We start from the raw sequence: 13,534 nt of genomic DNA on the forward strand, positions 1-13,534 counted from the left end.
ACGAAACCGAGTAGTGCTGCTGTCGTTGGTGGAGGGCGAAAAATCACTTTCACTTTGTGTTTACTGAGGATCCGTCCTATTTTTGACGATAGGCTTCGGACGTATGGCGCAGAAAAGCCAAGGATTTAAAATTTTCCGTGTCTTCTTCTGCATTCCTTATAGCCACTCCTGGTTTTATTTGTAGTTCCTTACGTATCTGCTGTGGAGAGTACCCTGTGGGTTCAAAACCACTTCTCAAGTGTAGACCTTCATCCTCCAGACTGCTCTCGTCAGCAATGACGCATCCTTTGTGTACAAGAATTCTGACTACACTCATCGTCTGCGAAGGATGGTGGCAGCTATTTGCACGTAAAAATAAATCCGTATGGATCGGTTTTAGATATACTGCATGTCCCAAAGTGCCATCATCTTTACGTCGAACCAAAACATCAAAAAATGGAAGGCATCCATCTTTTTCGATTTCCGTCGTAAACTGAATTTGTCTATGGATGGAATTCAGATGATTAAATTTATTTTAACTTGTTTTCACCATGGAACCACACTACAAACGTGTTGTCAACATAGCACCAAAACACTGTGGGCTTCAAGCTAGCAGATTCCAGCCCCTTCTCCTCGAAGTCCTTCATAAAAAAGTGGGCCACCAAGGGCGACAAAGGACTGCCCATGGGAACACCGTCAGTCTGTTCATAGAATTCGTTAGTGAACAAAGAGATATGTCAAGGTCAAAATGTTTGTAAGTAGGCTGTTTAGGTTTTTATATTGGTGGATGTGGGGAGAGAAATGGCGGAGTTTTGAAATTATTAAGACTGGATGTCATGAACTGCTATATATATTATGACTTTTGAACACTATTGAGGTAAATACATTGTTTGTTCTGTATCAAAATCTTTCATTTGCTAACTATGCCTATCAGTAGTTAGTGCCTTCAGTAGTTTGAATCTTTTATTTAGCTGGCAGTAGTGTCGCTCCTGTATTGCAGTAGTTCGAGTAACGAAGATTTTTGGTGAGGTAAGTGATTTGTGAAAGGTATAGGTTAATGTTAGTCAGGGCCATTCTTTTGTAGGGATTTTTGAAAGTCAGATTGCGTTGCGCTAAAAATATTGTATGTCAGTTTAGTGTTGATCAGAATAGGTAAAGAGCGAAATGTCTGAGCGCGTTCAGTTCTGCTCAGCTGTTTGAAAATCAAATAATGTAAGAGGCTTATCAGCACAGTAATTAATTAATTTTTCTAAGGGGACGTTTCATATGTCGACCCTTAGCCGAGGATACGTCACTGGAATCTTCTGATTTTTTCTTGTAGTTTGTGCAATTAGTGCAGCCTTTGTTTATTGCTAGCGCGTAATTGTAGAGAGAATTTCCTTTGTAGTTGTAGTGTTTCATTCTTGTACAGTAAAACAGTTGTGGCATGCATGTAGATTTGCACCAAGTATTTCGCAGCTGCGCTTGCAATTAACGAGATATCATTTTCAATGCTATGTTAATGTGTTTTCTTATTTTGTTCTTCAAATTGTGCTTTTCTGTGTTGTCGCGTGAAATATTGTGACAATAATGGCGTGTGAAAAACGTAATACTAGGCTCCAAAGTAAACTGAGAAATGACAGTGAAGACGAAAGCAGTGTGTTAGCGCCACCGTGTAATGAATTAACTAATCTTCAAAGTAGTAATTTGGTAATTGTGCATAGTGAAATGGAGCGGGCTGCAAATAATGGTGTAGGCAGTGAAACAATTAGTGAACAGGGAAGCATTATCGATCGATCGGTCGGCAACAGCTCGCCTCAGGAATCCGAAATGACAGGACACAATCTTGCAAATACTGTAGATTCACGTTTTGCGTCCTCACCGTTGTCTCAAATAAGTCAAGACACACTTTCTGCTTGTCAAAATGTGAATGTTGCCGGCGCAAATGCACTGCCGAAAAGCATAGAGGAACAGATTCCAGACACTAATACATTATTATTGCAATTAATGCAACAAATGAAACAAAATCAGAGACAAACACAGCAACAGTTAGACACAATGGAACAAAATCAGAGACAAACACAGCAAAAGCTTCAAAAGTTAGACACAATGGAACAAAATCAGAGACAAACACAGCAAAAGCTTCAAAAGTTAGACACCACACTTGAATAAACACGTGAAGATTTAACTACTGAGTTACATAACATTGAATCGAAATGTCAAACAGTCTGCAATGACGTAAAAACACAAATTTGTGAGCATTTTCAACCTATTTTTTCGCGGCATGAAAATGCATTACAAAATCACGAAGCAGCCATAAAAGAACTGCAAACCATTGTTCATGAAAATCATGAGACCTTGTGGGCTAAAATTGACTCAGTTGCATCTACCGATTCGGTTACGCTACTTGCAAAAACTCAGGAAAACTTAAAGGACACAGTAGATACTATTTCAACACAAATGGACACTCTGAAACTTGGTTCAGAAAAACACACTGAGGAAATAAGTTCTCTATCGGAGAAAGTAGCCGAACTTTCGGATCAGTTCACCAACTTATCCACAAAGGTAGATGATGATATGAATGACACAAGACCTGTAGCCATCACTGACACAGACGAGTATGAACAAATTAAGAAATTCAAACAAAATCAGAATCAAATTAATACACAACACATTCGTTGGGCACACATTCGGTTGAGCAGACACAAAAGAGAAATCTGGGAAGTACAAGATCAGTTGGCACAAGTAACACAAAAATTACATATTTCAAAGGATACTCGCGCTCCAACATGGGAAGAGGGACTTAGAAATACGAAAAGCCACAAAATAATAACACAGGGCATTTCGGAAATTATGAAAGAAATTTGCAAGGTGCACCGAATTTTGAGATGGAACCGCCGACACGACGCAACAATGACCGATATGCTACTCGCCGACACGATGATTTTGACTATAAGCTGTTCATTATTACACGTAAATTCAAAACATTTAAGAATTCTGGCAACGACATTCATCCACAAGCGTGGCTCCATCAATTCTCTCATTGTTTTCCTCCCAACTGGTCATTAGAGCACAGATTAGAATTTATGTGTGGCTATTTAGAGAATGAACCAGCTGTAAGAATGCGATCGGTCATTCACGATTGTCACAGTGAAGGAGAATTTTATCATGCCTCCCTCTCGGCATATTGGTCTCAAGCTACACAAGACCGAGTAAAACATAGCATCATAATGATGAAACATTTCGAACAATCTGAATTTTCCAGTCTTGTGAAATATTTTGAAGACATGTTGCACAAGAATCAGTACCTGTCAAACCCATACAGCCCCTCAGAACTCGTCCGCATTTGCTTAATCAAACTACCTGAACATTTACGACATATTGTTTTGGCAGGACGTTGCAAAGATGACATTGAAGCTTTTCAGGGACTGTTGCAAGAATTGGAAATTGACACTGACAATTGCGGAACGCGAAAACAGGAACACAACAATTACAGGTCACATCCGTCACAATTCAGCGATGAAAGAAATAATAACTGGACACGACAAGGCTATTCTCACAACACAAATCTTGACCAAAACAGACACCACCCGTATGGCAACCGGTGGCAGAGTAGTAATAATTACAGGGAAAGATCACCTCTCTGTGGTAGTGACTATCACAGAGACAATCTGAGAAACAGACAATATGGGAACCAAAATAATTATTATCAAGGGAGACAGAATAACTTTAGACGCAACGGTCCAGCGCGCAATTACGATTCAGTGAGAAATTCTCCACCACGTGACCGACAAGAAAGAAACTATGGAATCTACCGACATGATGACAGATGATATGATCGTAACGACAGACCTGAATTGCATCAGAACTCGCGGGATTCAAACAGGGTGGGACCCTCTCGACAAGGTGAATTTGTAGAAGTTAGGTCTCCTAATCGCAATAACGACGCGCCAACAAAGAGACAGACAATGACTCGCACCGCAGGCAGCCACGTGCACCGGCTGGCTCAGCGAAAAATAACATAGACGCTAACCTTGAGAAAAATTCCAGTATTCCTTACCGACGTATACCACATGATAATTGCGTTCAAGTTGAAACTCTGAGTACTAGGAAGAGTAAAGGTTTACACCACATTTCACATGTAATTCCATTTATTGAAAGATAATCTGCTTTTTAACTTTGTATTTGTCATAAAACTTTTCACTTCACGTTACTAGTATGCTTTGTCAGACTTAGAAACCGTCAACATGCAACAATGTTTGAAGTTAAATATTCAGTCTAGAACCTAGGGAACATATTTAGACAGTAATTACGAATTCATTGTTATAGTGAACAGACGACACAGTGTTATTATGTGTGTACATTCTTGCTTGTTAATTGCACGATTACGTAACGACTATCAGGCTTACATACTTAGAACATATACTGGTACTGCTAATGAGATTTTAATGCAACATTTTGGTTCACTTGAAAATACATTCTGGATTTAAAGTACTTTCTGTGGGATACCAGAAGACACAGTGGTTAGGAACAACAGGTTTAGGTAGGATTTTCTTGGAAATAAATGATGAGGTAAGATAATGGAAAGTAAATAATGAGGTAAGAAATGTGTGAACATATAAATACAGAAAGCATGCTTGGATAGAAGTTTTTTGGTGGAAACAAATGTTGAAATAAGAGGAAAGATATATGGAATGAAGTTTTGCGGTGGATTGCAGTACCAAATGTCACACTGAAAACAAACCCTGTCCTGTATTTTTGTGTTATTACACTATGTGAATTTGTGTTTTTCCTGTCTGTATGTGTTCAGCTAGTAAGATTTATGTTGTAGAATTGCCGGCCGGAGTGGCCGTGCGGTTCTGGGCGCTACAGTCTAGAACCGCGTGACCGATCCAGTCGCAGGTTCGAATCCTGCTTCGGGCATGGATGTGTGTGATGTCCTTAGGTTAGTTAGGTTTAAGAGTTCTAAGTTCTAGGGGACTGATGACCTTAGATGTTAAGTCCCATAGTGCTCAGAGCCATTTGAACCACTTGGTGTAGAATTTTTCTGATAATATGTTATTTACCTTGTAAAGATGCTTAGACATTATTTATTCTGTTTTGTTTTAATGCTCATGTGTGAAGTTGATGTTTCAAAAGTTATTCTGATCTTTTATGTATGTACTTATGTTATAATTCCTGTAACACTGATGTATATGTTAGTTCGTTTGTAAAGCCCGTATTACTACAAATGTTATCTGTATTGTTATGTTCTTTAATGATGTATTTTGTACCTTTGTTATTGTATTCTCAAGTTATAAAATTGTAATTGACACCAGTTCATCAAATTAAGCAACTTGTAAGCATTCATTTCACTGCACATATTTCTGTTGGTCATAGTATATGTGACAAAAAGAGGATGTTAGTGTGGACGTGTGTTAATAATTCAGCAAGGGACTGGTTAACAGCATTGCTGGTTCTAAGGACAATTCCAAAAACTTTGTGAGTGCACAAGTGGTGGTTTATGAACTTGCTATATTGTCCACAAGACTCTTCGATGGTGATTGTGCACCTGCACAGTCGCAACAGATGGCTGCTGGCCATTTCTACAAGGACTACAGTGGTTCTGCATCTTTGATGGCCCAGTAATACCATTATTTCTATAAGGACTGCAGTGGGTCTGCACCTCTGGTGGCCCACCAATACCGTAATCTCTACCAGGACTACAGTGGGTCTGTTCTGTGATGACCTACCTTCCAATATTCTTCAAAACTTCGACTGACTGTGCTATGGGTTTGCTCTGTTGTGGGCCATTACCTGTCTGCATGTCAAGAGTCAGCACTGTCTTTCCGTTGGAAGGACAACACTACTTCTTCAAGACTGCATGGAAATCCACTACTTCCGTGTGCATTTTCTTTTACTGCTCAGACTTTGTGCATAAAATTGTAATTAATACTGTGATGCATGATCAGGACTGTCTTTATGGACTGTGAGAAAATTTTAGCTTTTGACCAACATTGTATCAATAAGTGTGTGCATTTGATTTCTTTGTTATTGTAATTATGAAATTTTTTTTCAAATCTGTATTGGCCACTGCCCAAAACAATTTGTACAATTTTTTGTGGGGAGCATGGGGGCTATGTAAGTAGGCTGTTTAGGATTTTATATTGGTAACACCACGTAGCGCTATGTATGAAAATCACTGACTGTGCTGTTTGCAGTCTGTGGCTGGTTTGCATTGGTGTTGGCCATTGTAGTGTTCGACAGCTGGATGTTAATAGCGCGTAGCCTTGGCAGTTGGAGGTGAGCCGCCAGCAGTGGTGGATGTGGGGAGAGAAATGGCGGAGTTTTGAAATTTGTAAGACGGATATCATGAACTGCTATATATATTATGACTTTTGAACACTATTAAGGTAAATACATTGTTTGTTCTCTATCAAAATCTTTCATTTGCTAACTATGCCTATCAGTAGTTAGTGCCTTCAGTAGTTTGAATCTTTTATTTAGCTGGCAGTAGCGTCGCTCGCTGTATTGCAGTAGTTCGAGTAACGAAGATTTTTGGTGAGATAAGTGATTTGTGAAAGGTATAGGTTAATGTTAGTCAGGACCATTCTTTTGTAGGGATTTTTGAAAGTCAGATTGCGTTGCTCTAAAAATATTGTGTGTCAGTTTAGTGTTGATCAGAATAGGTAAAGAGCGAAATGTCTGAGTGTGTTCAGTTCTGCTCAGCTGTTTGAAAATCAAATAATGTAAGAGGCTTATCAGTACAGTAATTAATTAATTTTTCTAAGGGGACGTTTCAAGAGGTATGTCAAGGTGAAAATGTCTGTGCTGTCTTCCGGTATAAGAAATCACACTCATTCTGCCAGTGGCCTTGTCAAAGAGAATGGAGGTTCAGGTCACTCTTTTGCCCTTGGGGTGCGATAGTGCCCCTAAAGGCGGAAGAATCAGCAATGATCAATGGCATGAGGATGCAGAAAGCGATAGAAACCACTACATGAAAGACACATAATGTGTATCCACAGGGCATGTGGCCTGTATTTGAAAAAGTGTCATGATGATCATGGGCATAAGATTCCAGGATAGTCCCCCATTCGGATCTTGAAAAGAAAATACAGAGACTTAATCTAGATACAGTTGGGGTCAATGAAGCGAAATGGAAACAAGACAGGGGTTTCTGGCCAGAAGAGTATAAGGCAATATCAACAGCAACAGAAAATAGTATAACAATAGTAATATTCGTTATGAATATGAATGTAGGGCAGAGAGTGTGTTACTGTGAGTAGTTCAGTGATACGGTTGTCCTCATCAGAATCGTCAAGAAACCAATACGGTCAACGATATTTCAGGTATACATGTCCACGTCGCAAGCTGAAGATCAAGAGGTAGAGAAAGTATATGACGATTTGACAGGGTAGTACAGTATGTAAAGAGAGATGAAAATCAAATAGTAATGGGGGACTGGAATGCAGTTCAAGGGAACGAGTAAAAGAAAAGGCTACGGGAGACTATGGGCTTGGTAGTATGAATGAGAGAGGAGAAAGTCTAATTGAGTTCTGCAAAAAATTTCAACTAGTAATAGCGAATACTCTGTTCGAGAATCACAAGAGGAGGATGTTTACTCGGTAAAGGCCGGTTGATACGGGAAGATTTCGGTCAGATTACGTCATGGTGAGACAGAGATTCCGAAATCAGATACTGGATTGTAAGGCGTACCCCGGAGCAGATATAGACTCGGATCACAATGTAGTAGTGAGCAAGAGTACGCTGAAGTTTAAGAGATAAATGAGGGAAGAGAGTTGAAAAGGAATGGACGTCTAAAAAAAGGGCAGACATGGAAGTTGGAAAGGAAACCATAGATACAAAGGAGGTAACAGAAGAAATACTTCAGTTGCAAAGAGGAAGTGCAGGGAACCTAAGACGAAATGGCTGCATGAAAAATGTGAAGAAATCGGAAAAGAAATGATCGTCGGAAGAACTGACTTATCATGTAGAAAAGTCAAAACAACCTTTGGTGAAATTAAAATCCAGGATGGTAACATTAAGAGTGCAATGGGGATACCTCCTGTAAATGAAGAGGAGAGAACGGATAGGTGGAAAGAGTACATTAAAGGCCACTATGAAGGGGAAGACTCGTCTGATGACGTGATAGAAAGAGAAACATGAGTCGTTACAGAAGAGATAGGGGCTCCACTCTTACAATCAAAATTTAAAGGAGCTATGGAAGACTTAAGATCAAGTAAGGAAGAAGGGGTAGATAACATTCCATCAGAATTTCTAAAATCATTGGGGGAAGTGACAACAAAACGACTATTCACGTTGGTGTGTAGAATGTATGACTCTGAGATAGAGAAAGTTTATGACGATTTGACAGGGTAATACAGTATGTAAAGAGAGATGAAAATCTAATAGTCATGGGGGACTGGAATGCAGTTAAGGGAAGGAGTAAAAGAAATGGTTACGGGAGACTATGGGCTTGGTAGTATGAATGAGAGAGGAGAAAGTCTAATTGAGTTCTGCAAAAAATTTCAACTAGTAATAGCGAATAGACACAAAGGAGGTAACTGAGAAGAAAGTGTTGTGGCGTAACAAGCTTGCTACGCCACACTGGGAAGGGAGCCGAAAGAAAGGCACGCGTACACACACGCCGACTGGCGTCAATTCTGGAACAGGATACGTTATGACTGCTATAAAGAAAATACGTAGCTGTGGAATATACTTAACTTTATTCTTTGGTGGTTTACAAAGTCCTTCTTGAGACATTTATACGATAACTCTCAAACTAGGTAAGGCTAATGGCGCCTTGCTAGGTCGTAGCCATGGACTTAGCAGAAGGCTATTCTAACTGTCTCTCGGCAAATGAGAGGAAGGCTTCGTCCGTATTGTCGCTAGCAATGTCGTCCGTACAATTGGGGCGAGTGCTCGTCCATATCTCGAGACCTGCCTTGTGGTGGCGCTAGGTCTGCGATCACACAGTGGCGACACGCGGGTCCGACATGTACTAAATGGACCGCGGCCGATTTAAGCTACCACCTAGCAAGTGTGGTGTCTGGCGGTGACACCACATTCCTCCCCCGCAAATCGGCGAACGGTCGTGAGATAAGGCTTCCGCCCGCCGTGGGGAGGACCCCATGTTGACGTATGCGATGAGGTGGAGAGCCTAACAACAGGCGAGGCTGTGCCACCCGCACCCGGCCATTCGGTCCGAGGGGAGCTAGGAAACGCCTGAAAACCTAGTCCAGGGTGCACGTCAACATGCGGTGTATGCGCCCGTACAGAGACAGGAGGGGCCAAAGGGTCGACCTCCATTGCGTCGGGGTATCCGACGCGCGATGACGTCATGTGGTCCGGAGCGGGCAAGCGTTCCATGGCGGAGGACAGCTGGTCACGGGAAGCGATCGGCGGCGCGTGACCCAGGGAGGCGCTTGGCGGCTGCAGCGAAACGTCGAATGCGGGCGGCGCCGGCGGGAGAACAGGCGGCGGCGGCGGCGGCTGCGGCGGCGCGTCGCCATGGGGCAAAATGGAAGGCATCGTCGGTAACACCTGGGGATGAGGCGAGCCAGTAGATGGGTCCCCAGGGCGCTGACCGGACGGCACCGTCGCTGAAAGCAGACGGGGAGCGGCAGAACCCGTGCGACGACAGAGGTTGCAGCTGATTGAGATGCCGACGCACCTCACCAGAGGCCCCCAAAACCAAATACATCGCGCAGCCGAGGCAGCGAAGTACGCACCCTGCGAGCCAACGCCGTGAACCGCGATAGTTGCGATAGAATACAACGTCGCCTGGAGCAAAAGCAGGAGTCTGCCGCTGCACAGGAACCTGATGCGGCGGATGCAGCAAAGACATCAAGGTTCGATGAGGACGACCGTGGAGCAACTCAGCCGGCGAGCAACCATCTTGAGGCTGAGAGCGATAAGAGGACAAAAAGAGGAACAACGCGTCCTCCCGAGAATGCGACTCTTTCAACTTCAACATCTGTGACTTGAAAGTCCGGACCAATCGTTCAGCGGCACCGTTTGACTGAGGCGAAAACGGCGCGGATGTCAGATGTTGAATACCATTGGCCTGGCAGAATGACTGAAATTCTGCGGACATGAATTGTGGGCCATTGTCGGAAACAATAGTCTGCGGAAGACCTTCAATGCAAAAGATAGCAGACAACGCTTGGATGGTGGCGGAGGACGTCGTGGAAGACATCCGGACAACAAAAGGAAAATTACTGAAGGCATCGACCAGAACCAACCATCGAGCATTCTAGAATGGACCAGCAAAATCAATGTGCAAGCGTTGCCAAGGGGAAGTGGCTTTTGGCCATGCAAAGACTTTCCGCGGCGGTGCGGATTGTTGTTCGGCACACGTCATGCAAGAAGAACACATATTCGTAATCGCAGCATCGATTCCGAACCAAGTACAGTGCTGACGAGCAAGTTGTTTCGTTCGCACTATACCCCAATGTCCTTGGTGAAGAAGCCGTAAAACAGAGGACTGTAACGAACGTGGGACCACGACTCTGGACTGATCATTATCAGAACGCAACAACAAAACACCACGGCGAACAAAAAGTCTCTCCCTGTGAGCAAAAAATCGGCGAACTAACGGATCCTCGATCCGAGACTTTGACAAAGGCCATTGCGTAGCAACAAAACGCAAAACGGTAGCAAGGACAGGGTCAGCAGCTGTGGCTGTAGCTACACGAAGAAAATCAATCGGAAACGATGCGACCACTTCATCGGTTTCGGAATCAATGAACATGCAAGCAAGTTCGGAAGAATCGAATGCTTTATCCTCAGCAACAGGTAAACGGGACAACGCATCGGCGTTTCCGTGCCTAGCAGTGGACCGATACAAGATATTGTAGCCGTACTGCGAGAGGAAAATAGACCAGCGAATGAATTTCTGCGCTGTACGTGGAGGTACAGGCTTGGTCGGATGAAAAAGCGATGTCAAAGGTTTGTGGTCTGTGATGATGGTGAAGTGACGACCATACAAGAAATCATGGAACTTAGTAACACCAAACACGAGAGCCAAAGCTTCTTTCTCTATCTGGGAATAATTTCTTTGTGCAGACGAGAGCAATTTGGACGCAAAGGCAATAGGGCGATCATGGGAGCCAACTTAGTGCGCAAGCACAGCACCGATCCCGAAATCCGATGCATCTACCATCAACAAAAGGGGTTTCTGGGGATCGAGAGGCGTGAGGCAAGCATTAGAAAGCAACGCCGATTTGAACTGGCGAAAGGCGCGTTCGCATTCCGTCGTCCAGACGAACGGAACACCTTTACGGCGTAAGCGATGAAGCGGAGCTGAAATGGAAGAAGCGCGCGACACAAATTTATGATAATAGTTAATTTTACCCAACACACTCTGTAGCTGCTTCATAGTTTGTGGCGAAGGCAATTCTTGTATGGCACGGAGGTGCTCTGGACTCGGATGTATGCCTTGGGCATTAATGACATGTCCCAGGTATGGTAAGTCATGAGCAAAAAACACACATTTGTCCTTCCGCAAGCGAAGACCATTTTGTCGCAAGACCTGAAATAATGTTCGTAGGTTCGCAAGATGATCTTCTTCTGTCTGTCCGGAGATCACTATATCGTCCAGATAGTTTGCTGCAGTAGGGACCGACGCACAAATAGTTTGTAAATATTGCTGAAACAATGCAGGGGCGGATGCACACCCGAATGGCAGTCTTTTGAATCGGTACAATCCAAGATGCGTGTTAACCACCAATACGCGCTGTGATTCGTCGTCCACCGGTATTTGCAAGTACGCATCGGCTAGGTCCAACTTTGAAAAATATTTTCCCGGGCACAGTTTAGCAAAAAGATCTTCCGGGCGGGGCAAAGGAAAAGTAGCAGTCACTAGTTGTGGATTCACTGTGGCCTTGAAGTCCACGCAAAGTCTCAATTTCCCGGAAGGTTTTGGCAAAATTACTAAGGGTGAGGCCCAGAGAGAAGCTTGCACACATTCAATTACACCCTGTGATTCGAGATCGTTTAATGTTCTTGCAACCTCATCACACAATGCGTGGGGAACATTGCGCGCTCTGAAAAATTTCGGTTGCGCGTTTACTTTCAGTTCCAAATGTGCTTCATAGTTTTTAGCGCAACCTAAGCCCAGTGCAAAAATGTCTGCAAATTCGTCACATAGCCGAGAAACACTGTCTGCAGGCACAGTCTGATCACTGATAGGACCTGATTTACAATAGACATGTGAAACAACTGAAATAAATCTAAACCAAACAAGTTCACTGCAGTAGAAGAACGAAGAACGTAAAATGACACAAATTTTGTTTGTCCCTTGTATGTTGCAAGAAGAGTGCACTGTCCTAACACAGGGATGAGCTGTCCTGAATAACTTTTTAGCGTAACATTTGCGGCACGCAACGGAGGTTTGCCCAGTTGTTTGTACGTGTCGTGATTGAGCAATGAAACAGCAGCTCCAGTATCGAGCTGGAATGGTATGACCATGCCATGAAAGTCCAAATCTACAAAAAGTTTATTGTCCTGCTGACGACAAGAGCGACTGTCTCGTGCAATTTGAACAGACACTGGTACAGAATCACTTGCTAATTGACGTGATTCCCGGCGACATCGACGCACAGTTTTTGTGGGACGAACACAGTCACTGTTAGAGAAAGTGGCATTGGACAGGGTGGAAGTAACGACATGAATGTCCATGGGCGAAGGTCCACGAGCCTGAGTGTCCTTGGTTCGAGTCCGGCGTGAAGCAAAGGGCCTGGAATGGTTGTGATTGTCTGAACTGAGCTTTTTCTGGCAAACACTTTGAACATGTCCTTTCCTATTGCAGAAAAAGCAAATAGCTTGGCGTGACGGGCAATGTTCACGCGAATGTCTAGTAGCACACCGCGGGCATGTTTTCACTGCATTTGTGTGCTGGCGCGGCACACCTGGCTTAGAGCGCGGCGGCAGCTGCGTCGAAGTGCGCGAGGCCCGGTTACCGGACCGCGCAGCGCGTCCAGCGGGCCGGTTAATGTTACACACGGCTGGCGAAGTTTCAAAAGATTCCTGAGCACAGTCAAGTGTGTCTTGTCTATCCAATATGTCTATCACTTGTTGAAGGGAGGGATTAACTAGTTTCAAAATTTGCTCCCATATGCGAACATCAGAAACGTTCCGTGCAATTGCATCACGTACCATTGTATCTGAATAAGAAAGGCCACAGTCACAGTCAAAGGCACACTCCCTAGTAAGTCCTTGCAATGTTGCTACCGACTCCCTATTAGTTTGACCGGCTGTACGTTTTGTACGACAAAACGTATACCGTTTTGCAACTACTTTAATTGTTCCTTTGAAATAGGCATCTAAAGCAGACAAAATTTCTTCGTAGGACAGAGTTGCTACGTCGCGTCGGGGAAACAATTTCACTATCACACGGTAGGTGGACACACCGACACAAGAAAGCAAAAACGGCTGCCGCTCATTACCTTGAATTCTGTAGGCGGCTAGATGAAAACCAAACTGTCGGGACCATTCCGTCCAAGTCTCGTGGGTTTCGTCAAACTGGCGAAACTGCGGTGCAACTGCATGTTGTGGCTGCAGTAGCGGTAAAGCGGCGGCTGCCGCATCGGTTTGA

This window comes from Schistocerca serialis, chromosome 4 (assembly GCF_023864345.2).
Source record: "Schistocerca serialis cubense isolate TAMUIC-IGC-003099 chromosome 4, iqSchSeri2.2, whole genome shotgun sequence".
Classification (NCBI taxonomy): Eukaryota; Metazoa; Arthropoda; class Insecta; order Orthoptera; family Acrididae; genus Schistocerca; species Schistocerca serialis.